This window comes from Lissotriton helveticus, chromosome 8 (genome assembly GCF_964261635.1).
Source record: "Lissotriton helveticus chromosome 8, aLisHel1.1, whole genome shotgun sequence".
Classification (NCBI taxonomy): Eukaryota; Metazoa; Chordata; class Amphibia; order Caudata; family Salamandridae; genus Lissotriton; species Lissotriton helveticus.
Genome location: NC_136069.1, coordinates 293,220,613 through 293,244,822, shown reverse-complemented (window position 1 = coordinate 293,244,822; position 24,210 = coordinate 293,220,613). Strand labels below are relative to the sequence as shown.

The 24,210-nt window shown below is 45.4% G+C and overlaps 1 protein-coding gene across 1 annotated transcript in view; it reads left to right on the top strand.

Annotated features, from left to right (window-relative positions):
* Positions 1–1,279: 1,279 nt before the first annotated feature.
* RDX (radixin) overlaps positions 1,280–24,210 on the top strand; it is a 596,536-nt gene continuing 573,605 nt past the window's right edge. Inside the window, exon 1 of the mRNA XM_078657059.1 lies at positions 1,280–1,411. The gene's annotated coding sequence lies outside the window, so the exon portion shown is untranslated. The remainder of the gene's footprint in view (positions 1,412–24,210) is intronic.

The following is a 24,210-nucleotide window of genomic DNA, read 5'->3' as shown; positions in this document are numbered from 1 at the left end:
TTCTCCCGAAGTAAGGTGAATTGTGTACTCTCCCTAAACTGTTTTTTCAAGCCAAATGAACCAGTTATGCAGTTTGTGTAGTTCATTTCAATATGCCCACAGATAGAATCTATACTGAAAAAAACCACAATTTTATTCCATATGGTGTCAAGATTACAGTTTGGGCCTGTGATATTTTCTTCCAGTTAGTAGCATATTCTACATGCAAATCTGTTTTAACAGTGGTACTCCTGATCCTATAAAGGTTTACTTATCTACTAATATATTTAGTATTGAGGTGCAGTCTGAGTGTCTGTGTGACCTCCAGACCCCATGAGTTGGTAGCTGCAAGACTGTGGAGTATTAACAAAATATGAGTGTGGAAGAAACGTTAATAAAGTTATTGGAAAGAGTTTTGCTCTGGACCATAGTGCCCTTCCATTACTGGTGCTTTGAAGCAATATTCAAGATCTCCTTAGAGTTTCTCATGGCTCATATGGGTGTCATTTCTGATATTTATGTTTCCCTTGTATTCATAGCTAGAACTTGATCGGCAGAAAGTGTCACTCGTAGTCATTGAAACGTCACTCATAATTACACGTAAATTATGAAAATGTCACACATAGCTGCCAAGGTTTCAGAATGCTATGTAATTATCGCAGGGTCTGTGTACAACCAATGTGGCGTTGCTGTCAGAACTGTCGACTTTGGAACTGAGGAACCAGGTTCGAGTGTCGGCTGAACATTGTGTGCTTCTGGGCAAATCACTTAATCTGCTGTGCCTCAAAATACACGAACGTCGTGGCATAAGTAATGTAACTGGTTCTCCGCTAAAGCGCTCTAATATATTAGGGGCAAGTTCGCACGACACAGAAGTATAAATAAAGCGTTCCAATACATAGGAGTGGAATTCGCACTATAAATTAGTCGCATTAAAGCACTCTAATAAATACATTCCAGTCGAGTTCGCGCTATCCAAACGATGGAGTAACGGAGAAGGAAACATCAATAAAATGCGATAAAACCCTATCACTCTACACAAACACCAGATAACAAAAGGATTATCGTTCGGCATCTCCCCATGTAATTTAACGAGTTGCTTCGCCCACACCTACAGAATGAACGCTTCCGGCCGTCGATAAGTGTAAATGCTTCAACTCAAACCATCAACAGACTACCTAAAACTCCACACAACGGCACCTATAACGGTCCTACTGTCCGCGGCGCGGGCTCGACAGCGCGATTGACTTATTTCCCGATCTAAAATGTCCCCTCTCGCAGCGTGCTACGTCGGACGTGCCCCCTACGTAAGTATTAGCGTCGCTGCTCAGTGGGGGCTCCCAGGGCGGAGACTCGTAGAAGCAGCAGCGGTCCAACCCGGCGCCCAGCCAACAAGACAGACCCTGGAGAGGAGGAACTCACTCTTTAAAAGGTGAGTTTCAATATCTTAACACCCCAAATACCCCTGGTCCAAAATCTTCAGCTGTCGCACTTATCTCCAACGGGACTCGTCTCTTATGAGCTGCCACATCTTTCGGCCGGCCCCTGAAAGTGGTGTATTTCGGTTTGGGGGCCTTTCGAGCCCAGCCAACGGAACTTTGAGCCGGGGACACCCTTTAAAGCAGTCCCCCACACCCCCTGGAGGCGGCGACATATCTAACCTCCAGTGAGACGGGCCAAAAAGGGACAAGCTTTCAAGGGGAGGGGGCTTGGTGTTTTATAGACTGCCACCCGAAGGGGCGGGGCGGGGCTTGAGTGAAGTTTTTCACTAATAATTATCTGTAGTCATCATGTGTCGTTCTCTTAGAGGTGGGCAATTTGAGTAATTCCTAGAACGGGGTCCGGGGGACTGGAGTAACGTACTGAAGACCTTACGCGATTTCTGCATTTCCACACACAATGCCCTATCTGAAACAGTTCTGTGTTTTTAATACTTAAGTGGGTATCATATGAGCCTCTTTCTCTGTTATGTTCTTTAAATGCAGTTGTATTTTTAACCATTGCAACGGCATGATTAGCACAGTTTTATTTGTCCGTGTGTAAGGCGGCATTTTTGGAGTTTAGCTGACTATGCAGCGAGAATTGAGACCTTTCGGTCGCTTAACAAATGCGAGACCATAGGGCGCATTGTGTCATTGTCACCAAGGAGTCGTCAAAATAATATTCTACCTGAAATGTGTAATAAAGTTTACGCGATTCCTAATCTTTTTTCGCCTTGTTTACCGATTCCTCAGTTGACCGTGTGATACTTACAAAACGCCTCTTATTGCAGCATAATATCTTCTATTGCCATACGTCTGCTTGTATCATTGTATTAAAATGTGAAACACTTAGTTATGGTTGTCTCGCCCGCCAGTGTTGGAACTGGAAAGCATTTAATTGGGGGACTCGTGGGGAAATGAGGGAAGTGCACTTAAAAAAAATGCTCTGTAACTCCCCGTATCGTTACTGCATACGTATTGACACATCTCAACAAGAATGTCTCACATTTTAAGTTCATTACCGACTCTTCTTACCATGGTTGTAATCCTAGCAGTGAAGAGTACCGGCATCTCTGTGCATGGCTGCCATTCTAGTAGGGGACCGTACTAGCACTTCCCAGTAGAGCTAGGATGGTTAGTAATATTGCATGCAAGTTATTCTTAGCGTGGCACTTTCTACAAATCTACTGGGACAATATCAGCACATGCATGGCTAGCTACTATACACCTTTTTAAAGAAGCAGTTACAACACTTCTTTGCAGGATTTAAGTACTACTTTTAAGGGGGTGTATGAGTGTTTCAGATTTAAACTAATACTTAAATATTACCTTTCGCTATCAAAGTGTAGGTAAACAACCCTCCTTTTTTTATCAACATTCCTTTATTGAAATACTAGAACAAAGGAAACCGAGACCACATCGCTTTTTATCTCCCTACTTTCATAAAAGCAGTTTAAAGATTAGAACCGATCAATGCAAACTAAGCTGGCTAATAGTTAAGGTTGTAATTTACCACACTTTTCAACAGCAGCATTGCTGTATGAAGCTTAAAAAAAGCAAGTTTTTGTTTTTAATCTCATTAACTGTGTACTTGGGCACCGTCCAAACTTGTTGTATTGGATAGTGTCTGTTATAGTGCAGACTGGTATAAGGATACCTGGTAATGTTTTTTTGTGTACTATCAGATCCCAATTGAGGCCGCTATCTCTCCAGGCTGTAGGTCGGTGACCGTACCTCAGGACCACTCGGTGCCTCTTAGCGATGCCAGTGCCGTGCCATGTCCGTTGTAGGACTGATGCTGTAGCCTGATCAACGTACCTCTGTAGACATTGCTACCCCTGCTCCTCATAATGGTGACTGACTGTTGTGTTTTTTTGCCCTTTAAATGCGCTCGGAAGCAAGAGCATTTAAAGCGGACAGTTTACAGGAGAACTAGCCATCGTACTTAAAACAATAAACAGATTAAATGTTTGACCAGTACTAAAAAGTGAGGTATTGGTGTAGATGGGGTGTAACCAAAGGCAATTTATTAAAGTAATGATTACAGAAATGTTATTATGTGAAAGCATGAATTTAAATTTGTCATGTTTAGTTACTTGTGTGGGGCAGTCTGGTTATTGATTTAGGTCTGTGCATTTTTCAGATACTCAAGGTTGAGGTGTGGTTTGAGAGCGATATTACCCTCTTCTTTGTAGGATAAAGCTCTTAGATTTTCTGGTATAGCATTACAATGCATCAGCCTAATAGAGTGAGTAAACACAAGTCTGCACGCATTGGTGTTTGGAAACCGGGTGAAGCTGAAGGATATCAGTGTGCTATGCTTGGTATAGTGAATTGGCAGGAGAGTATTTTAGCTAAGTAAGTTGGGAACAGCCCATGAATGGTCAGAAGTCCAAAGATAAGGAACTTAAACTGAGTTTTGCGTCAGTCAGGAAGCTAGCTTTCCTATAAAGATGAGGAGGACTAGCATCAGTAAAGAGATTAGTTGCAAAATTAACCACTTTTGATAAGTGAGAATACACAGTTTGCGAAACTAGAAATAATTTTTACATTTAACCAAGATAAGTGTGTCTATAGATATTTATAGGCGCTTCGAGGTACGGAATAACATTATTTTATCTGTTTAAGAGAGGCTAATATCTGGCTGTTGTAGTACACAAGCCTGTGTAGATGAATTTGTGATTCAATAAACGGAATTTTCTAGCAGAGGTGTATAGGATTTTGACACCAGATAGGACAGATTAGTAGAGTTAAGGGAAAGAACTCCGTTTCTGTTTTAGAAGAATTAAAAAGATGAGTGAACAATGCAACCATTGCCTGATGGATGTGAGCTAGCTGGGGATTTGATCATTTAGAGGGGATGGGAAAGAAGATGATTTTGTCAGCCTAAAGATATGAAATCCGAAAGCGGAAAATGTAACTTTAAAAAAAAAAATGTTCTTCAGGTCTCAGTTTTGGAGGCTCTTAAGTGTTATAAGTAACTGATATTAATGATGTCCAATTTATTAAAAGTCAGCTTACTGATCTTGGAAGGATGTAAGGCTAATTTGGCCTAGCGAGAAATTCAATACATGTGTGACCTGCAAGTCACAGCAGATGTGAACATTAATCTTGCAGAACCATCTTGTCATAATATTGCACCAAGAGAGGCGATTGCAGTGGTTAGGTTATGTATGTCTATGGTAATTATATAGACTGAACTTAGCTGAAAACTAGTGCAGCGCTGAACTCCATCAAAGGCCAAACAGTGTTATAGGAGAAGTATTTAGTTTGTGGATTGCTTCTGCATCATGATCTGTTCTGTTATTAGTATATATAAGGCGCACATATTACCCGGAGGGTATCCTGGCGCCCTAGAAGGAGCCGATTTAGCCTGTCTTAAAGGACCCTATTGGAAGAGTCGTGTTTTCGTTTTTTAAAATGTGGGTATGGAATTCACTGCTCCGGTGGAGAAGGGGAGCTCTTTCTGTGTCCGGGGTAATGCGAGAAATAACACATCCCCCTTCTTTTACATGTCTGATTCAGGGGACCTGGGCAAGAATTAGGCCAGTCAGGATGTCTGGGTGAGATGTGGAAGTGGATGCGGTTGTTGAGGTTAGCTGGGCCCAGTTTGTGTTAATTGTAACAAATAAGTATGCAGTTTCTTTAAACAAATTCACAAAACGAGAATATATGTTTAGTTGGTCTAGAGTCCAAAGGGGTGGATGGGTGTCTGCTCCTTTTGGAACTGGGGCCCTTACACACCCAATTGGGTGCATGCTTCATCATCGGGCTTGCTCCTCATCAGTCCGGCGCTACAATGCCTGATGAACACCCATATAGGAGTTCCTTGTCTGTGATCTTTTATTCAAACTTGTAAGTTGAAGTGGGGGTGTAGGGCCGTAAAGTGTAGATGGATGTGATGGTGTGGTGAGTGTAGGTAGTGTAGTAAAATAGGCTAAGTAGTACTCTAAAAGAAGTTTTAATCACAGCGTCTTCTTGTCTGGCTAAAAACAATACTGGCTAACCTGTGGAACAATGTTCTCTGGTTGCTCTTTAGTATCAAAGGTCAACATGTTTCTTGCCTATCTCACGGAAGGGATCAATTGGCAATTTGTCAGAACCAAATATTGATTTTCATCTACACAGTGGTTGGAATACAGATTAGTAGCAAGTGTAAACCAATCACTATTAAAACCTAAATGTGGTGTACCTTATGAGAATGCCGACCTGTAATGAAAGTATCATCGTATATTGGTTAAAATGTTGTATTTGTCCAGCATGCGGTGGCTAGAACAACATGCTGTTAGGCGTAGTGAAAAAGAGAGAAATAGTGACTGGCAAGTGACATATCTGAGGGCATAAGCAGGCAGGAGAATTTCATACACTATGATTAGAGGCATGTAAACTCACCCAATTAGGGTGGCTCTCCGGCCTCTTTGAGAAGGAATGCTAATTTAGCGTCCTAAAAGGAAACAGTAAAACGTTTTGCCTGAGAGATTTATATCAACACACAGATTTGTATCAGCATCAGAGATTTTTGCTGCCAACTGAATTTACACAACACAATCACTTACTGCGTCATCGTTACGGTTGCACCAAGCGACCTGCCCTCCTTCTGCCACCTCAGAGGAGTAGCACCAGGGACGAAGCGGGGTTTTATAGGATTCAAACCAGGTCCCTAAGCAGGTGATCTCAATTCCCCCTCGCGTGTGTGGTGAGAAAATGAATCTAAAGGTGGTGTACAATCTTGGAAGTACCTAAGGTACATTACAGTAATGTAGAGAACCGTATCCCCGGGGGCCCGGCCGTAGTAAAAGTGTATGTTCCAGATAGTAAATAAAAATATTGTGCCTGGGATTGACTGCCTCCCAACGTGGGGTGTTTATGTGTAACAACGATCCCAATTACCATCTGGTGCGGAAGTCCGAAAACCGGGCGCACGCATGCAGCAACATCTGGTGGTTGCCTAGTGACAAGGAAAATCCCTGGGGGAGTCTGCTATTAGAGCAGGGAGAACCAGTGATGAGGGAGAACCTAGGTTGTGGTATAGTCAATTTGCCTGTTTGCAAGGTAGCCCAGTATTTTTTGATAATCATGCAAATTCTGTTAGTCTGGTGTCTAAGTGGTTACGCACGTCAATGCGTCTTCCTGATGTCTTGTCTTATGTGCCAGGAGTGTCTCGCTCTTGTTGTTCTTGGCCTGTTTGGTGTCTATCTTGATGCTGTGAGCTCGATACTCTCGTTTTTTAGGTCTCGCCTGAGCCAGCGCAGGTGCTGCTCGGAGTGACATTTAGTATGGGCTTTAAAAAGTGCTACCACAAACTGCTTTGGCTGGCCTAGCACTTGCGTTCACGCGCCCAACAGCCAGCTTTATCGGTCTTTCCTCTCACTTGATTGCTTCCTCAACGCTCCTCCGTCCCTCCCCTGCCGCGTCACTTTGTGTTAAAGCAATTCAGTGTCAGAAGGGCATCGCTGTTACCCGACCCTTTCATCCTTTAGTCGCATCGGACACTACACCGACATGGCTGACTTCATGGGGAGAGAGTACACGCTAAAAGTTCCAAAAAGAAGTCTAGTGCGAAGGCAGCTGCCGCTACTGAACAGCAGGGTAGGACAGGGACAAAAAATAAGCCCGGGCACACAATACAAGCTTGTAGAGACGCATGGTTTCCTGTGGTTAAATGCTTTTGTGTCTGACATTCTGAAACCAGATTGGCCGCTTACCTTTGAGATAGAAATGACATACCCGTGCTAAATTGCAAATGGCCTCTTTGCAGTTCTGCGTTTGGAAAAGTAAACTTCTAGAGTGCCCCCCCCGCGCGTATCCGGTAAACGATTGTCTGTTTGCCTTGTACAAAGACTTATCATTTTTACATCTGAATATCTGATCTGAATGTTTACATATTTGCTAAGACAGTTGCAGCCTGCCTTTTTAGATAAATGTAGTGTGCTAGTGAATATGTAGTAGTTTGCTAATACTTCAGTTATCTTCCTGTAATATACCTTGTTGAATTCTTCATTGTGTATACCAAATTTACTTATCCGCGACCAGGTATCGCATAAACATTACTGGACTGACTCTGTTTTTGGAATACTTATTTCAGTTTCTGGGGCATAGCCAGACGATGGTGATCAGGCAAGTGATTAGCTGCACCATAACAGCTACTTTATTGATATGTACACAGATGGAAGGTTTGTTTGATACAACTTTTCTCCTGTAGGATGTTTTTCAAAACCCCGGGTTTTGGCAGAGATGCCTCTGTTTTCTTATTTTCTTTCTTGAGGAAAATGTGCCTAGATCGGGGACCAGTAATCTTAAAATCCTTAGTCTGTTCATGAAGAGTGTGAAATGTGGACCTGATGCACCTCTTCAGAGCTCATGCTACCAGAGTAAAATCTTCGACTTCAGCTCCGGCAAGGGAATTTCCTATCGGAGGCCCCTTTCCTGAGTGCTTCTCCCCTGCTCTCTCCTTGTTGCTATCTCGTCTGTTGATTCTTCTCCCCATCCTCTGTGCGGCTTTTGCCGCCCTTTCTGTTGTTTCCCCTACATTCTCACTGTCCATCTCTGTCACCATTGCATCTCCTTACCCACACCCTCCAGGTTGCCCCTGTTCTTAAAAAAAATATATATATGCTTTTGTATAGATTTTCTATATTTGTTTCAACTCGAATCAGAAAATAAACAGCCTGTCATTATGCAGGCTTGCAAATGCATGGTGCATTCACCTACAAATGATGTGGCTGGTCACATCATAGGCTTTCCCCCCATTATTTAGCCATACTGAACATCCATTGACAAAGCCAATTGATATCAAATGCAAGACCTACTGGCTTTGCCTGTCTTTGTTTGGTTTGACCATAACTTTATTTTTGACCCCGTACAAAGATCTGCACCTAAATTAACTTTCACTTGGTGTAGTCCGCTCTGATCCCACGTTACTATTTTGGTGAAGCAGGCCAGGCGTGGAAGTGGGGGCGGAGGTATTGGGGGGGTAAAAAATATATGTTTACCCATTATAGTTCACACAGATTTTTTGCACCTACAGCAAAAACGCTCCAAATAGATTATCACCAAATTTGGAAAGAAAGTAGAACTTTATTCAGAAGCTTGCTTTCATTAGGCTTTAAAATTAACAGTAGCTTTCTGTTTTACTGATTTGTTTGCCCTAACACCGGCAGCAAAAGCAGCTTCCTGCCGTTCCCCCCCCCCCTTCCTTGTCAGTGCCTCGTTACCCTGCTCTGCCCAGGTCCTTGCTTTCTCCTCTCTCTAGACCCCCCCCTTTTCCCCCTGTTTCCGCCTTTCCCATATCGGAGTGTGTCCGAAAATATTATTTTTTTCAAAGCTTATTGCTGCCTGCAAACCATTCTTGCCAGGGGGGCTGTGGAGCAAGACTCACAAATACCCTCGGGCCTGTGTGTGTTGTGGTATAGGGTCAAGCTGAGTGGGTGTCGCAGCAAACTGTTTTTTTGTCTTTCTCTCTAACTTTCGTGGGGGCAGCGGAGGCTTGTCATTACTTATTGGTGTCTGCTGGGTTATAACTACTCTCAATTGTGGAAAAGTGTACGTGTGAGAACATGGGCTTATTCGCTGTATGTAATACTGTCGGGGTTCTCTGCCTACTCTTGGTAATGTGAGAGGGATTTGCCTGTGTCTATCAAAGATGGTGGTTAATATGTACGTGAGAGACATCCTATTTGCTCCTTGTTCTTGGGGGGAACATCCATTACGACGCGGTGTTTACACCGCACTACCATTACAACGCTGGTTTTACAACGCAAGTCGTTACCACGACTTGCGCTGGAGGGCGCTCTAGGCTAAGGAATAGTAGATTTACTATTCCAACACCTTCCCTACTGTACGTAGGCTGGTGTTGGAATAGTAAATCTTACTATTCCTAAGTCCGGTACCCTACAGTGCAAGTCGTGGTAACGACTTGCGTTGTAAAACCAGTGTTGTAATGGTAGTGCGGTGTAAACACCGCGTTGTATTGACATACAACCGTTCTTGGGTGTCTGTATTTTTAAAACATTTTTTTCCTTTCTTATCTGAGGGAGGCTGTATTATCAGATCATGTTTCAGCAGCACTGCTTCCCCCATCAGTGTCCAGCTGTCCCTCTCAAGTCTTGCCTCTCACAGGTCAAGGACCCCCACACCCAACAACAGTAATGCATGAGTATTTTGAACTCTGTGCATGTTTTACTTAAAGCTTTTAAACTTCTAAACAAGAAATGGCATAGCCAATAGGTCTCGCCTTTGGGACCTTATAAGTGTTTAGCTCTGCAACAGTTGATGTTGTTGCACCAAGGATATGGTGCAGCATAACTAAATACTTATAAGGTCCCAAAAGCGAGACTTATTGGCTATGCCAATGCTTGTTTCAGATGATCTGATAGTTGTTTTACCTGAATATTGTAATACTGCATGGTGCTGCAATTACGGCATAGCTATAAAAATTGTCCAAATGGTAAGTTATCCTTAAGAGCTGTAGGGTGGTGACTGCTGTATAGAAGTAAACTCTTACACTCAGTTGGTTTTCTGTATGTGGTAGTCATCAATCTCCCCTCCGTCAAGACGACCATCAGGTCCAAGAAAGGAACCTTATCATTTGAGCTAGTACTGGAGAAGTGGAGATGGGGGTTGAGGGTGTCAATCCAATGGCAGAATGCTTCGCCAAGTTTTCTTTGGCCTTTCCAAAAAATCAAGATATCAATATACCTGCACCATAGTGTGATATTTAAATTGTAGAGATTAGATTAATGGAAAATCATATCTCTTTCAAAGGCTGACATGAAACATACACTTTTACTATGGCCGGACCCGGGTATACGGTACTCTACTTTACTGCAGTGCCCCTTAGGTACTTCCAAGATGGCACGCCCCTTTTGATTCATTTTCTCACCACGCACACGAGGGGCAATTGAGATCACCTGCTTAGTGAGCTGGTTTGAATCCTGTAAATCCCTGCCTCGCTCCTGGTGCTACGCCTCCGGGGTGGCAGAGAGAGGGTAGGTTGCTCGGTGCAACCGTAACGACACAGTAAGTAATTGTGTTGTGTTAATTGAGTTGGCAGCACAAGTCTCTGATGCTGATACAAATCTATGTGTTGACATAAATCTCTCTGCCAAAACGTTTTACTGTTCCTTTCAGGACGCTAAATTAGCGTTCCTTCTTCCAATACTCAAGGAGGCCTAAGAACCACCCTAATTGGTTGAGTTTACATGCCTCTTATCACAGTGTATTAAATTCTCCTGCCTGCTTATGCCCTTAGACAAGTCACTTACTTGCCTGTCACTATTTCTCTCTTTTTCACTGCGCCTAATGCACATCAGTGCTAACAGCATGTTGTTCTAGCCGCTGCCTCCTGGACCAATATGAGATTTTAACCAATTTACAGTGATATTTTGCTGGCATTCTCATAAGGTACACCACGTTTAGGTTTTAATAGTGATTGTTTACACCTGCTACTAATCGGTGTTGCAACCAATGTGTAGATAAAAGCCAGTTTTTGATCTTGCTTAAATTGCCAGTTTATCCCTTCCGTGACAGTTGGCAAGAAACATGTTGACCTTTGATACTACAGAGCAACCAGAGAACATTGTTCCACAGGTTAGCCCACTTTTGTTTTTAACTAGATCAGTAGACTTGGTGATTAAACTTGTTTTAGAGTACTACTTAGCCTATTTTATTCCACTACCTACACTTGCCACATCCATCTACACTTCACGGCCCTACAACCCCACTTCACCTTATGACTTGGAATAAAATATCTCAACAAAGAGCCCCTATATGGTTCCATACGCGACCACTCCAATGAGAAACCTGACCACCCTGCGTTGAGAAATTGTTAACGGGATGTTTATTTTCCACATTCACGCTCGCCAACTTGACGTTGGTGAATGCGAGCGAGGGGAAAAAAACTCCACTGCGCGAAGCAGAGTTTTTCGTTACTCCGAGATCTGCGTAACGCGAAGTGTAAGAAACTCTGCAAACTCAGCGAGCAGAGTTCTTCAACCAGGCTTAATATAAGCTTCTCATTTTGGGACAAGGATAGAACTTTGCTAGCAAACCATCTGGGCCAGGTGTTTTCCCAGCAGACAATGCCCTAATTGCCAGACGAATTTCGTGTAAAGTCACAGGGCCTTCCATATCGGAGTGTGTCCGAAAATATTATTTTTTTCAAAGCTTATTGCTGCCTGCAAACCATTCTTGCCAGGGGGGCTGTGGAGCAAGGTGTGTGCCCCAAATATTTAGTGTGGGTTACACTCTGGCAAAGGCAGGTTGAGCAGACAAACATGTCTAGGCGTGTGTGCAATTTATAAAGGCATGAGTAATAAGAGTAATCACATACTTGGTCATGTTGGACCCTCCAAATGTCATTAAGGCCCCAGTGGTCTATCCAATCACAGAATCCCTTCGAAGTCTTAAATGCCACCACTCCGCGTTGGGGAGGTGTGAACCTATCTAAGTGGATATCCGCCACACAATTGAAATCTCCCCCTAAGACCAGGTCATCTGCCACAAGGGAGCACAAACTGACTGACCGTACTTATAGGATGGGGATCTGATCCTGGTTTTGAGCATATATACTACCCAAGGTAACCTCTCTTCCCAGTAGCCTGCCCCTACCCATCACATAGCAACCTTCCGGTCAATAATAGAACTGGTAGTTTCGAAGGGGTTCCCTGCTCTGATCCACAACAGCGCCCCTCGGGAGTAGGCAGAGTAGGAAATTGCAGAAATGTGTCCTCGCCACCTGTGACGCAGGCTAGGAATTTCGTCTGCAGTGAGTGGGTCTCCTGCAACATAGCTATTTGGGCTCCTGGACGAAATAGACATAAATGGATGCTATGCCGCTTGGAAGCAGATACCATTCCTCGCATATTCCCAGACAACAGTTTCCTTTTACAATGAGGGTCGCCCATTACAAAGAGCTATAGCACTCGCCCCATTCACCATCAACTGAGCCCTCCTTGTTTCTCTCAGCAGTCCTGAACTATCCACAACTCCCCTAGCAACTGAACAAAATACCAACCATAAACTCCCACGGGCTAGTAGGGGTAACCCAAAAGGAAGCAGGCAACGTAACCCTAAAAGCCCCAACATGCGCCGGCCCATCTTTAGTTGGAGTACGAGTTGTTAAACCGAAGGAAAGCCTCAGCAGGCCAGTCCCCCCCCCCCCCCCCCCCTCCCCCCACCAGACCCTCCCTCTGCACCGTTCCCGGCTCAGACCAGATCATCTCCCAGCAGAGCATACAGTGCAGTTATACTGATAAGTGTATACCAGGAGTCGGCACCCTGCCCCATGTGGAGCAGATCCAACCAAGGCAGGTATTAAATTATATCATCCACGGATTGAGGTATGACGACTGGGAGTCCCTTGCCCCCCAGAGTCGAGCTTCCTGAGTCAGAAGCTGCTGACCAATGATCAGAGGAGGTCTCCATGCCCACCTCAGTTCTTCTGCGATGATACTATTTCGGCCACAGCCTGTAGCGTGGCTTTAGGCTCCTGTTCGTCTGCAAGGAGGGAGGCCCCACGCAGGGAGGACCCTCTGTCTGGTCGCCTAGATTGTCTCTTGGATCTGCATCGGGTAGACCTGGACTTCTCCTGGGCAGCTCAACCTCATTTTTTTTTTCGTGTTATCAAATTTTCAATTATGCAACAATACAGGTTATAATACATTTTCACAGTAAAATGAAGTATCAGTTCACATTATTTATACAGACACCCTCACCAATGGTATTATTACAGTACATCTTCTTGTGTCGGTCTGTTCTTGCCTCTGCCCACTCCTTCTAGTTCTGTCGATGGGTAGATACAGATCTCTACTCTGTATGAGTTCCATTTCCCTCACTTTTTGTCCCATTTTTTAGGACCGCTTCTACATTTGAAGACTTCCTTTTCTGCAATCACGCATTTATCCCCATCATTCGCCCATCCCTTTACTGTTGGCGTTTCACTTGCATCCCATCACAAGGCTATATTGTGTTTGATTAATGGGACACCTTGTTGTTGCTGTTAGCGTACTCGTGGATCAGCGCTCATCTCACCCTTGCTCCTGACTGTTGTGCTGTTCGCCGCACCCGCTTCGCGGGTGCCGCTTCACCTGGGACATCGTGCTGGTGCTGTTTCTGCCCGTTTTCGGTGGGGGTGACTCAGGGTGATCTTGGAACTCCAGGGCTGCGAGCGTGCAGGGACTACCGTGTCCAGGTGTCCCTGCGAGACCGTGGCCAGCTTCCGGTCCGCTCTCCCTGGAGCTCCGCCCCCCGCCCATTAGAAGGCAATTTAAACCACCTGGGCAGCTCCTGACTTTGGGACACCTTGTTGTTGCTGTTAGCGTACTCGTGGATCAGCGCTCATCTCACCCTTGCTCCTGACTGTTGTGCTGTTCGCCGCACCCGCTTCGCGGGTGCCGCTTCACCTGGGACATCGTGCTGGTGCTGTTTCTGCCCGTTTTCGGTGGGGGTGACTCAGGGTGATCTTGGAACTCCAGGGCTGCGAGCGTGCAGGGACTACCGTGTCCAGGTGTCCCTGCGAGACCGTGGCCAGCTTCCGGTCCGCTCTCCCTGGAGCTCCGCCCCCCGCCCATTAGAAGGCAATTTAAACCACCTGGGCAGCTCCTGACTTTGGGACACCTTGTTGTTGCTGTTAGCGTACTCGTGGATCAGCGCTCATCTCACCCTTGCTCCTGACTGTTGTGCTGTTCGCCGCACCTGCTTCGCGGGTGCCGCTTCACCTGGGACATCGTGCTGGTGCTGTTTCTGCCCGTTTTCGGTGGGGGTGACTCAGGGTGATCTTGGAACTCCAGGGCTGCGAGCGTGCAGGGACTACCGTGTCCAGGTGTCCCTGCGAGACCGTGGCCAGCTTCCGGTCCGCTCTCCCTGGAGCTCCGCCCCCCGCCCATTAGAAGGCAATTTAAACCACCTGGGCAGCTCCTGACTTTGGGACACCTTGTTGTTGCTGTTAGCGTACTCGTTGATCAGCGCTCATCTCACCCTTGCTCCTGACTGTTGTGCTGTTCGCCGCACCCGCTTCGCGGGTGCCGCTTCACCTGGGACATCGTGCTGGTGCTGTTTCTGCCCGTTTTCGGTGGGGGTGACTCAGGGTGATCTTGGAACTCCAGGGCTGCGAGCGTGCAGGGACTACCGTGTCCAGGTGTCCCTGCGAGACCGTGGCCAGCTTCCGGTCCGCTCTCCCTGGAGCTCCGCCCCCCGCCCATTAGAAGGCAATTTAAACCACCTGGGCAGCTCCTGACTTTGGGACACCTTGTTGTTGCTGTTAGCGTACTCGTGGATCAGCGCTCATCTCACCCTTGCTCCTGACTGTTGTGCTGTTCGCCGCACCCGCTTCGCGGGTGCCGCTTCACCTGGGACATCGTGCTGGTGCTGTTTCTGCCCGTTTTCGGTGGGGGTGACTCAGGGTGATCTTGGAACTCCAGGGCTGCGAGCGTGCAGGGACTACCGTGTCAAGGTGTCCCTGCGAGACCGTGGCCAGCTTCCGGTCCGCTCTCCCTGGAGCTCCGCCCCCGCCCTTTCATTAACATTTTACATACAGCCTCTTCTCCCGCAGCGCGGGACGCAGCGCGGGACGCAGCCCGGGGCAAAGACCGGGCTAAGAGCGGGCCGTTTGAGGCCGTTCGAGGTCTTAGAGGTCTGGTCTGGGCCATATCCCTTGGCTGATTTCCTTGTGATCTGGTATTTTATGTTTTCTTTCTTTCCCCTGTGTTACAGCACTTTATAGTTATTATGTGTACTAGGGCCACACGTAGTAAAACTGCCAGGGGTCTCAATGGGCCTAGCGGGACTCTGGACGATTTCTTAACTAAGACAAACTTGGCCATTGATACCGAAATTAATAAAATGCAGCATAGGGTTTCCCTAGAACTTGAAGCTGCTCGCAAGCTGTCCCTAAATATAGCTAGTTCTAAGAAATCATCATTAGGCAACCTCGCTTTGGCATTGACTCCTGAGCGTATATCTGGCCCTCGATCCTTACTCACAACGGTTGATATACACCATCGCCCATCCCTGTCCCCACCCCAACTAGCCAACGACCCTATTTTTGTTCCTATTGAGGAGCCCCATCCACCCACCTCTGGATTTGGTAAAAGTATGTTAGGGAATGGTAAACCATCCAAAACTGCTGTACATGCAAGAAAAACTACTCTCAAGCTAAAGAAAAGTCAGGCCAGGTCTGCATTTGCTCGCAAAAAGGCCAAAATTGCGAGAGCGCAGTTTTTTAATTGTCGACGGCAATTAGGTACCCAAGGCCACGGGGAAGTACATGATGAATGTAATTTAGTTCTGCCTGTTAGTCTTACTCCCCATGGCTCCGATGTTGTTGTGAATGTTCCCCTGGTGGAAGCTTTGCCAGTAATAAGTAAAGATGGACTAAGGGAGGGTAGACTGAGTGGGGTAGAGGGGGACAGGAGGGGGGATGAGGAATTTGTACAAACTGTATGGGACACACTAAAAAAATTACTCACCCCCCTGGAACTTAGACTTTCCAGAATGGAAAACCATTTGTTAGAAATGGATAGGACAATCGTCACATTGGCTAGCCTAAGTCTTAAGCAATTAGAGGTTAAATTTCCACAGGGGGGGGCTCTAATCTCACAAACTATAGAAACAGAGGTATCGACTGTTCCCCCTCCTAGATCTAAACCTGTGCCCAAACCCCGCACGAAAATTGGGAACAACTCCATTAACATTCCAAATCACGACGCTTGTCTCCCAACTCAAGTCCCTGTACCACCGAAACCTAAACCCAACACCTGTCATGTAAGGGATACACCACACTCTGTTGAGACCCAATCACACAACCCACAGAATGCGACACGTCCTAAACATATGCCCCAACCCGCCGCACAGCTGCCCAAACAGCCAACCCATAATACCTTGCCACATTTTGAACTTAATCGTCCCAACTTCCGAGGTGGTTATATTGATCTACCGCCAGAAGCCAGCCAATATGTCATTGTATTGGCTGGTGTACCTATCCTTGATTCACAAACTAAAGAAGATCATTGGTCTCTTAAAAACAAGGTCATATACTGGCTTAATACTAACAGGCAGCTTCCCAGTCACCAAAGAAGCCGGGTACTAATGGTACGACGAGTACCATGGGTTGGACCCACCCACAAATCCATCAGGGGGGACTGTATAGTGGTGACTTTTTCAGATCCCCTTACTGCTCAGCATCTCTGTTCTTGGGCACCGTGTGAAGAAGATCACACAGTTGTTGTCAGACCCCTCACTTTTTTCTATCCTCCTAAAACACTGCATAGATTGGGTGGGTCATGGACGACAACACAAAAAACTAGGCATGGGGGTTTTGGGAACGGTGGTCCTAATCAGAGTATTTGGTGGCAGGGGGCCCCTACATCAAATATGTTTGGTTGCCTTGAGGAGGTCGACTGACTCGGGGGGGCGGATGTTATTATTGCAGACTCCACCCCGCCCACCACTACAGTTTCCAACACAGTTTGTTCTATGTTACTATCAGACCAACAAGCAACTTTTGACAATGCTCACAATCTCATTCCGACTGTGTTGGGCACTTTGGCACAACCAGATAATTCATGCCCTGGTATCCCGGCTCATGTACTTAAATTAGCCTCCTGGAATATAGCTGGTTTACGGGGCCGCCTGGACAATGATGACTGGGTAGACTATATCACCTCACATGATATTATTACCTTTCAGGAAACCTGGTCTGTTGCCCCCCTGTTTTGCTTGGGCTTCTTAAACTTTTACAAACCAGCGGTACAGGGTGTAAAGGGTAGGGCTTCGGGTGGTCTTACCATATGGGTAAGAAACACACTTGGTTTTAGTATCAAGGAAATCCAGATGACGAACCCTGACCTTCTTTGCATATCCCTTAGCAAAGTAAATTGTAAGGATATTATCCTTATTAACATTTATGCTAGAGGATGCCAGGGGGGCAAGAAGCAACCAATTGTTAATGATTTAGAAATCTTTTTTAATGAGTATAAAAGTGACCAGCTTATTTTAGTGGCTGGTGACTTGAATTCCTCTTTTGAGCCCATTTTGAATCTTGATGAGGATGTAGGCTCAGAGGAAGATTTCGCCTGGGATATTCCCCCACTATCAATTACTAAAGGTGTTAAGGGTACTGAGGCTGCCCTACACTGGCTTGGACTCTGCCTAGAATGGGGGCTTCGAGCGGTGAACGGCCGCAGTTTATCTGATAAGGAGGGTAAACCAACTTTTGATAATGGGTCTAGCACAAGTCGCATTGACTATATTTTAATTAACATTGAATCTTGGGCCTTAGTTAGTGACCTGTCTATTGACACTAGACCAGAGAGTGATCATAATCCTCTTTCACTTATACTCAAGATTCCAGGACTAGGCCTTCCCCAGGCAGAGACATCTTGTATCACATCTGACCTTGTTTTGTGTGATAACAGAAGACGGGTCAAATGGCCTAGGGTTTTAGCCAACAATGAGCTTGTTTGCCAGATAGAAGACCTGGTCTTAGATACAAGAGTTAGAATGATGGCAGTAACCACAAATGTTATTCCTAAGCAAAATATTGTTGATCTCCATGAGGCCTGTTTCACGGATATTAAGGAACTTCTTACTATGCCCTGCCGGAAACAGAAAGCGAAGCAAATTAAGGGGTGGTATAACAGGATTTGTAGAGAAGCCCATAGTATTCTTATTGCAGCTGTGAAATCTAGAAATACCCCTGCTATCAGGACAGCACGACAGGACTATAGACAAATTATTTGGGAGGCTAAAAGGGATTGGGACGATTCTTACTGGCTTGATCTTCTTCAAGCCTGTGAATCGTCCAACCAAATAAAGTTCTGGGAGCTAGTCAGACGGGGCAGGGGCTCAGAATCACTATCCCCTGTAAACCATGTCTCTGCCGATGATTGGGTAAATTTTTTTTCGACTCAATTCAAAAACCCTAATGTCCCTCAGTTGGCTGAAGATCCCTTAGCATGGACTACATTAGCTCCTTACAAGGACAGGCTTATTTTTAATAACTCTGACACTGAACATGCACTAAAATCTATTCAGTCCGGGAAAGCACCAGGTATTGATGCTGTACCAGCTGATCTTTTTAAACTAAATTTAGATCTGTGGGTCACTTACATAACAATCTTGGCAAATTCCATTGCAGCCGGAGAGAGGATTCCCCAGTCCTGGAAAGGGGCTGAGATTCTTCCGGTCTTTAAGAAAGGGGATCGATCTTCACCCAAAAATTATCGCCCCATTAGCCTGATCGATACTATCCAAAAAGTGGTTTCACGAATGGCCCTAGCCAGAATTCAAGGGTGGATAGAAGAAAATAACATACTCTCCCCCATGCAGGCAGGGTTTCGATCAGGCACTAGCACTCTAGACCAGGTGTTCCGCCTTACCATGTTATATTGGAAGGTGGTTTCTTTGGGCGGCGGTGTTATTTACGCTGCCTTTATTGACCTCAGGTCAGCATTCGACCTGGTACCCAGGGCAAAACTCTGGGCAGCCCTGAAACTTATGGGATTTCCACCTGAAATACTAGAGCTAGTAAGGCGCCTACACGAGGACAATTTTGCCCGTGTAAGATGGGGTAAACAGGGTCAGGTGACTGCTAGCTTCCCTGTGGAACGTGGAGTAAGGCAGGGGTGCGTGCTGGCTCCTACTTTGTTCCTCCTGTTTATCAACTGGGTGGTTGCTTTTTTAAAAGACGTACATACTGATGCTCCATCCTTGGGGGGTTCAAAGTACCCCATGTTAATATTTGCCGACGACACCCTGCTCCTTTCCAGGACTCGGTGTGGCCTGCAGGCTGCTCTTAATAGATTTGCTGAATTTTGCACAGTTAATGACCTTCAGATTAATACCGATAAAACTAAATTTATGGTTTTTAACAAAAACAAACCCATCTCAAGTTCATTTTTATTAGAGGGTGTCCCAATTGAACAGGTTAAAGTCATGTCATACCTGGGCGTGACTCTTGACCATCAACTTACATGGAAACCCCAATTGGAGGTGTCAATTCTTAAATTTGTTCGCCTCACAGGATGCTTGTTGAAGGAACAGAGAAAAACCTTGACCAAACGCATTACACCCGCGTTAAAAATTTACGAGGCCAAGGTAAACACAGCTATCCTGTATGGGGTGGATATATGGGGTTACAAGGGCTTGCAGGCGTTAACCAGCGCACAGAATAGGTTTCTTAGGAATTTAGTAGGACTTCCTCAATCGACCCCCATTAAACCCTTGCTTTTAGATTTAGGTTGTAAACCGCTGAATGAGATGGCACAGTATCGCCTTGTAGCTCTATGGCGTCGTTTGTGGACGTCCGAAGAGCTTAGTCTTTTTGCTCATGAATTGGGGGAGGTAAGAGCATTGTGCGGTGCCCAGAAAATTCCATGGCTACGAGAGGTTAAGCTAATATTGTACTCCATGGGCCTCCCCGAGCTATGGTTACACCCGGAAAGTTCTTGTTTTCCATCTAAAGTGGAATTCAAAGAGCTTTTTTGGGCCACTAAGAAATCTGTACTGGTCACTCTCTCATCAGAGAACAGCCTAACGGGACAGTTTTTAATGCATAAGCTAACTCCGCACCTCGAACCCTATTGGGACTTGATATGCAAAACACTCGACCGTAAGCTGTACCATCAGTTTCGGGTGGGAACTTTGCCGGTCAAGTCCTTCACTGCAAAGTGGGCTAAGGACACAAGCAACAAATGCCCGTTCTGCCCTGACCAGGCGGAGAGCATTGGACATATATTCTTTGCATGTCCTGCATATCGATTGCCTAGACTAAAATGGCTGAAACCAATTTGCAAAACATTGAACTGTCGAGGTAGCAATACAGCTTTGCTTAAACTACGTGACTTGCTCACTGCTAAATCGGTGATTTGTATAGCCAAATTTTTGGGTTGGATGTGGTTGATTCGTGTAAAGAAACTGTAAATTCCCCCTTAATTGTAAACCCCCATTTTTAACAGTAATCTAATTTTTATGCTGCATATGATTGTGCTAATTCACTTTTAAGTATTTGGGGGATCCATTGTACAACATTGTAATGCTGAAATGTTTTTTTATATATTGTGTCTTTTATGAATTTTTTATTCGAAATAAAGACTTTATGAACTTGAACTTGATTAATGTAAATCCTAATGTGACCCATTGTTCTACAGTAGTGAGGTCTGTGGCATCCCATATGTGGAAGAGTCCCAACTTGGCTGTTAAATGAATTTCTTTTTTCAATCATGTTTTGCATCTGTGGTGTGGCGTTTTCCCAGAATGGTGCGATGTTTGGGCAGTCCCATATCAAATGGTGGAATGCTGCCTCCTCCGTGCAATATCTGAGACATCATGTGTCCTACCTGCGCCCTATTTTAGTCAATGTGGCCCCGGTTAAGGATGTTCTGTGTAGTACCTTGAGTTGGATGAGATTAAATTTAAGCGGTATGGCTGCCTCTTGGGGGGACGTTAGCGTGGATTGCCACTCATCGTCCTCCAGCGGCCCAATCTCATCCTGCCACCTTTCTCGGAGTCGTTGGAGTGGGTCTGGTAGATTACATAGATTTTGGTACGTCATCCAGTGGTGATGCCTCCCGATGCCTCACCCTGTTTGGCATGGTCGTGATAAGTGCATGACGGATTTGCATGTATCGGAACACTTCCTAGTGGGACAAGTTGTACTCTTTTTTTTTTGTAGCTCTGAAAAGCAGAGTATTTGACCTTTTTTCCATAGGTCACCTACTGTGGAGATGCCAATGGTGTCCCATTTGTCAAACCATGGCTGTGTACCTATTGTACCATATTGTTGTGTTGTCTTTAATGGTGGGGCTTGGGTTATATTCCATTGCCATCCAATTGCTTTGTTTTTCTGGTGCCCAATGTCAATTGTGAATGGCCGTGGGGCTGGTGTAATGTCCTTTTTTGGGTTTTGAGTATAGGGCCCCATTGTACCCTTCCTTCCTCATTAGGAGCCTGTCCTTCTGGTATGCAGGTTCAGTCTATGAGTAATAAACCCAGTGGTTGATGACAATCAGTTGGGACGCCCAGTAGTATAATCGTATGTTAGGAAGTGCTATCCCACCGCCAATCCCGCTCCTTGTTAGTTTGTGTGGCAATGCGGGGTGTTTTTTGCCATCCCAAAGCAGCGTTCTGACTTCATTATCTATACTTTTGAAATAGGTTTCGGCGACCTTAAATGGGCTGTTTTGTAAGATATATAGGAAACGTGGCAGAGCCAATATTTTAACTAGCGCTGCGCGCTCCAATAGGGACAGTGGTAGTTCTCTTCAGTGTCGCACAACATTTTGCAGTCTGCTTAGAGAGGTCATGAAGTTTTTCGATGTAGAAGAGTTCTGGGTCTAGGGTTTTGTGGATCCCGAGGTATCGGAAACCCTCAACAGCGGTTGTTGCTGCGAAGTCGGGCAGCAGTTTTTGTGTTTGGTCCGCAGAGTGTGTAAATTACGGACTTAGACCAGTTAATAGTGTAGCCTGAGTATTTACCGAAGTTCGTGAAGATGTGGAGGATTCCGTTAATTGATTTTTCTGGCGATGCAAGATAGAGTAAGACGTAGTCGGCGTATAAGGATATTCTTTCCTCATAGCCCTCTGCTCTTTTCATCCCTCTAAATAGTCGATCGCCTCTTACCCAGGTTGCAAGTGGTTCTAGCATCAGGGAGAAGATCAGCGGTGATAAAAGACACCCTTGCTGAGTTCCTCTCCCCAATGGGAACTACGTGAGGTGTGGTTGTTTACTCTTACTTGCCCTTTGAGGTCTGTATAGAGGAGCTTGACCCACTTTAGGAATTTTGGTATTCGATGGTATTGAATGCCATTTTTGCATCTAGTGAGAGTATTACTGTGTCTTCTGCGATTGTCTTTCCGACCAAGAACATTATGTAGCCGTCGGATATTCAGGGCCTGAATCCCGATTGATCTGCATGTGCTGTTAATACGGCAGGGCATGAATCCTGATTAATCTGCATATGCTGTTTGAGTGATGATGAGAGCAAGGCGGAAAGCTTGTATCCTTGCAAGAATTTTGGCCTCGACATTTATTAAGGAAATTGGTCAGTAGGAGCTGCAGTTATTTGCTGGTTTATCTTTCCTGTGTATAAAACCTATAGAGGCTAACCTGTGGTCTTCGGGGAGGGCCCCCTTTTTGTTTCTTTCTAGAAACGTATCTCAGAGATATGGTGCAACCTCGGATCCCATGATTTTAAGGAATTCAATTGGGAGGCCGTTGGGTCCCATCGCTTTCCCGGATTGTATGTTGCCGATTGCTGAAAGAATTTCCTCTCTGTGAGGTCTACCTCAAGCGAAGTCCTTATCATCAGGGGATAGTGTCATTAGGGGAACGTCCGCTAACAATTGTCGTGAATCTTCGGCAGTGGTTTCGACTGCTGGCGTGTACAGCCTTTCGAAATGGTTGACAAATGCCTGTGATATCTCTTGTGGGTCTTTGATAGTAGTGGTACCATTTATTTGTAACATGGAAACCCATCGCTCAGCTTGTTCTCGCTTTTCTTGCTAGGCTAGGAGTTTTCCTGCTCTATCCCCTATTTTGTACAGTTTGTGTTGGGCTGCTATACATTTGACTTTATCTGCCTCAGTCATGAGAGCTTTGTATTAGAGTTTCTTGATGTCTAGTTTTTGTTGGACTCGTTTGATGTACTAGTCTTCACCTTTTGCGATATCATGCTGTAGATGCTCTATCTTCCCCCTCCGTTCTTTGTTGTGTCCCACCTTGAGTGCAAGTGCTCGTCACTTTACCACCATTTTGAAGGCTTTCTATAATGTTTGTGCTGATTCTACCGAGCCCACATTTTCTTTGAAATAGAGATCTGTATGGTGTACCAGTTTGTCTTTAATATTTAGAAATTTGAAGAGCCATGGATTAAGTGTTAGATTGGTCCCATGTTGGTATTTATCAAAGGTGAGAATGGCGCTAAGGAAGACTGTGGGCGTGTGTTTCGGGACTGGACATGTGCCGGCAGCCTTTCTGTGTGATCGTTCAGGGTCATATAACCAGGGTTCCACGTAGCAAATCAAGGATTAGTTTGCTTAGGTCAGTAAGGGCTGATTTATGGAGCGCTGGGGGATCATATGCTGCTATGAAGTTTATTGGCTTCCCTTCCCAGATTGCCTCTAAAACAACAAATCTACCCTGTGGGTCAGCCCACGCTTTTTGTGCCATTATTTGAAGAGTTTTACAGATTAATATGCCTGTCCCTCTGGAGCCAGATGTAAATCCTGCATGTACCCCTAATTTGTACCCCCATCTGTTCATTGCCCTGCAGTTGTTTCATACTAGGTTGGTTTCCTGCATTAAAATTGTCAGGGGTATGGTGCTTGAGATATTACATGACCTATCTTTAGCATCTCTCCCAATCCTTTGACGTTCAAAGTGAGGATTTTGAGTTTGGTTTCAGTGAGTGTTATCGCCATTGTTAGAGGAAGAGTTTCCGGTATCACCTTTGTTACCGTGTCTGATGTCTTTGCTGCTGGGTGGGGCACATGTGGTGTTATTTTTGAAGTCAGGGGCTGTCTTTCTGAGTTGGCCCGCATTTCTGGTGTAGGTGCTGTCTGCGTGAACTTTCCAGTTGAGGTCGGTAGTGTGTGACCTGTGTCCCATTTATCCTTTGCACAGACCCACCCGAACATTCCCCCCCTCCCTGCTGCCGTGCGTGACCGACTTTGAACTACCCACCTCCCCAACATTGTAGAGTGCCTGCTGCCCCCCCCCCCCCCCCCAAAAAGAGAAACAGAGGTCTGTAGCAAC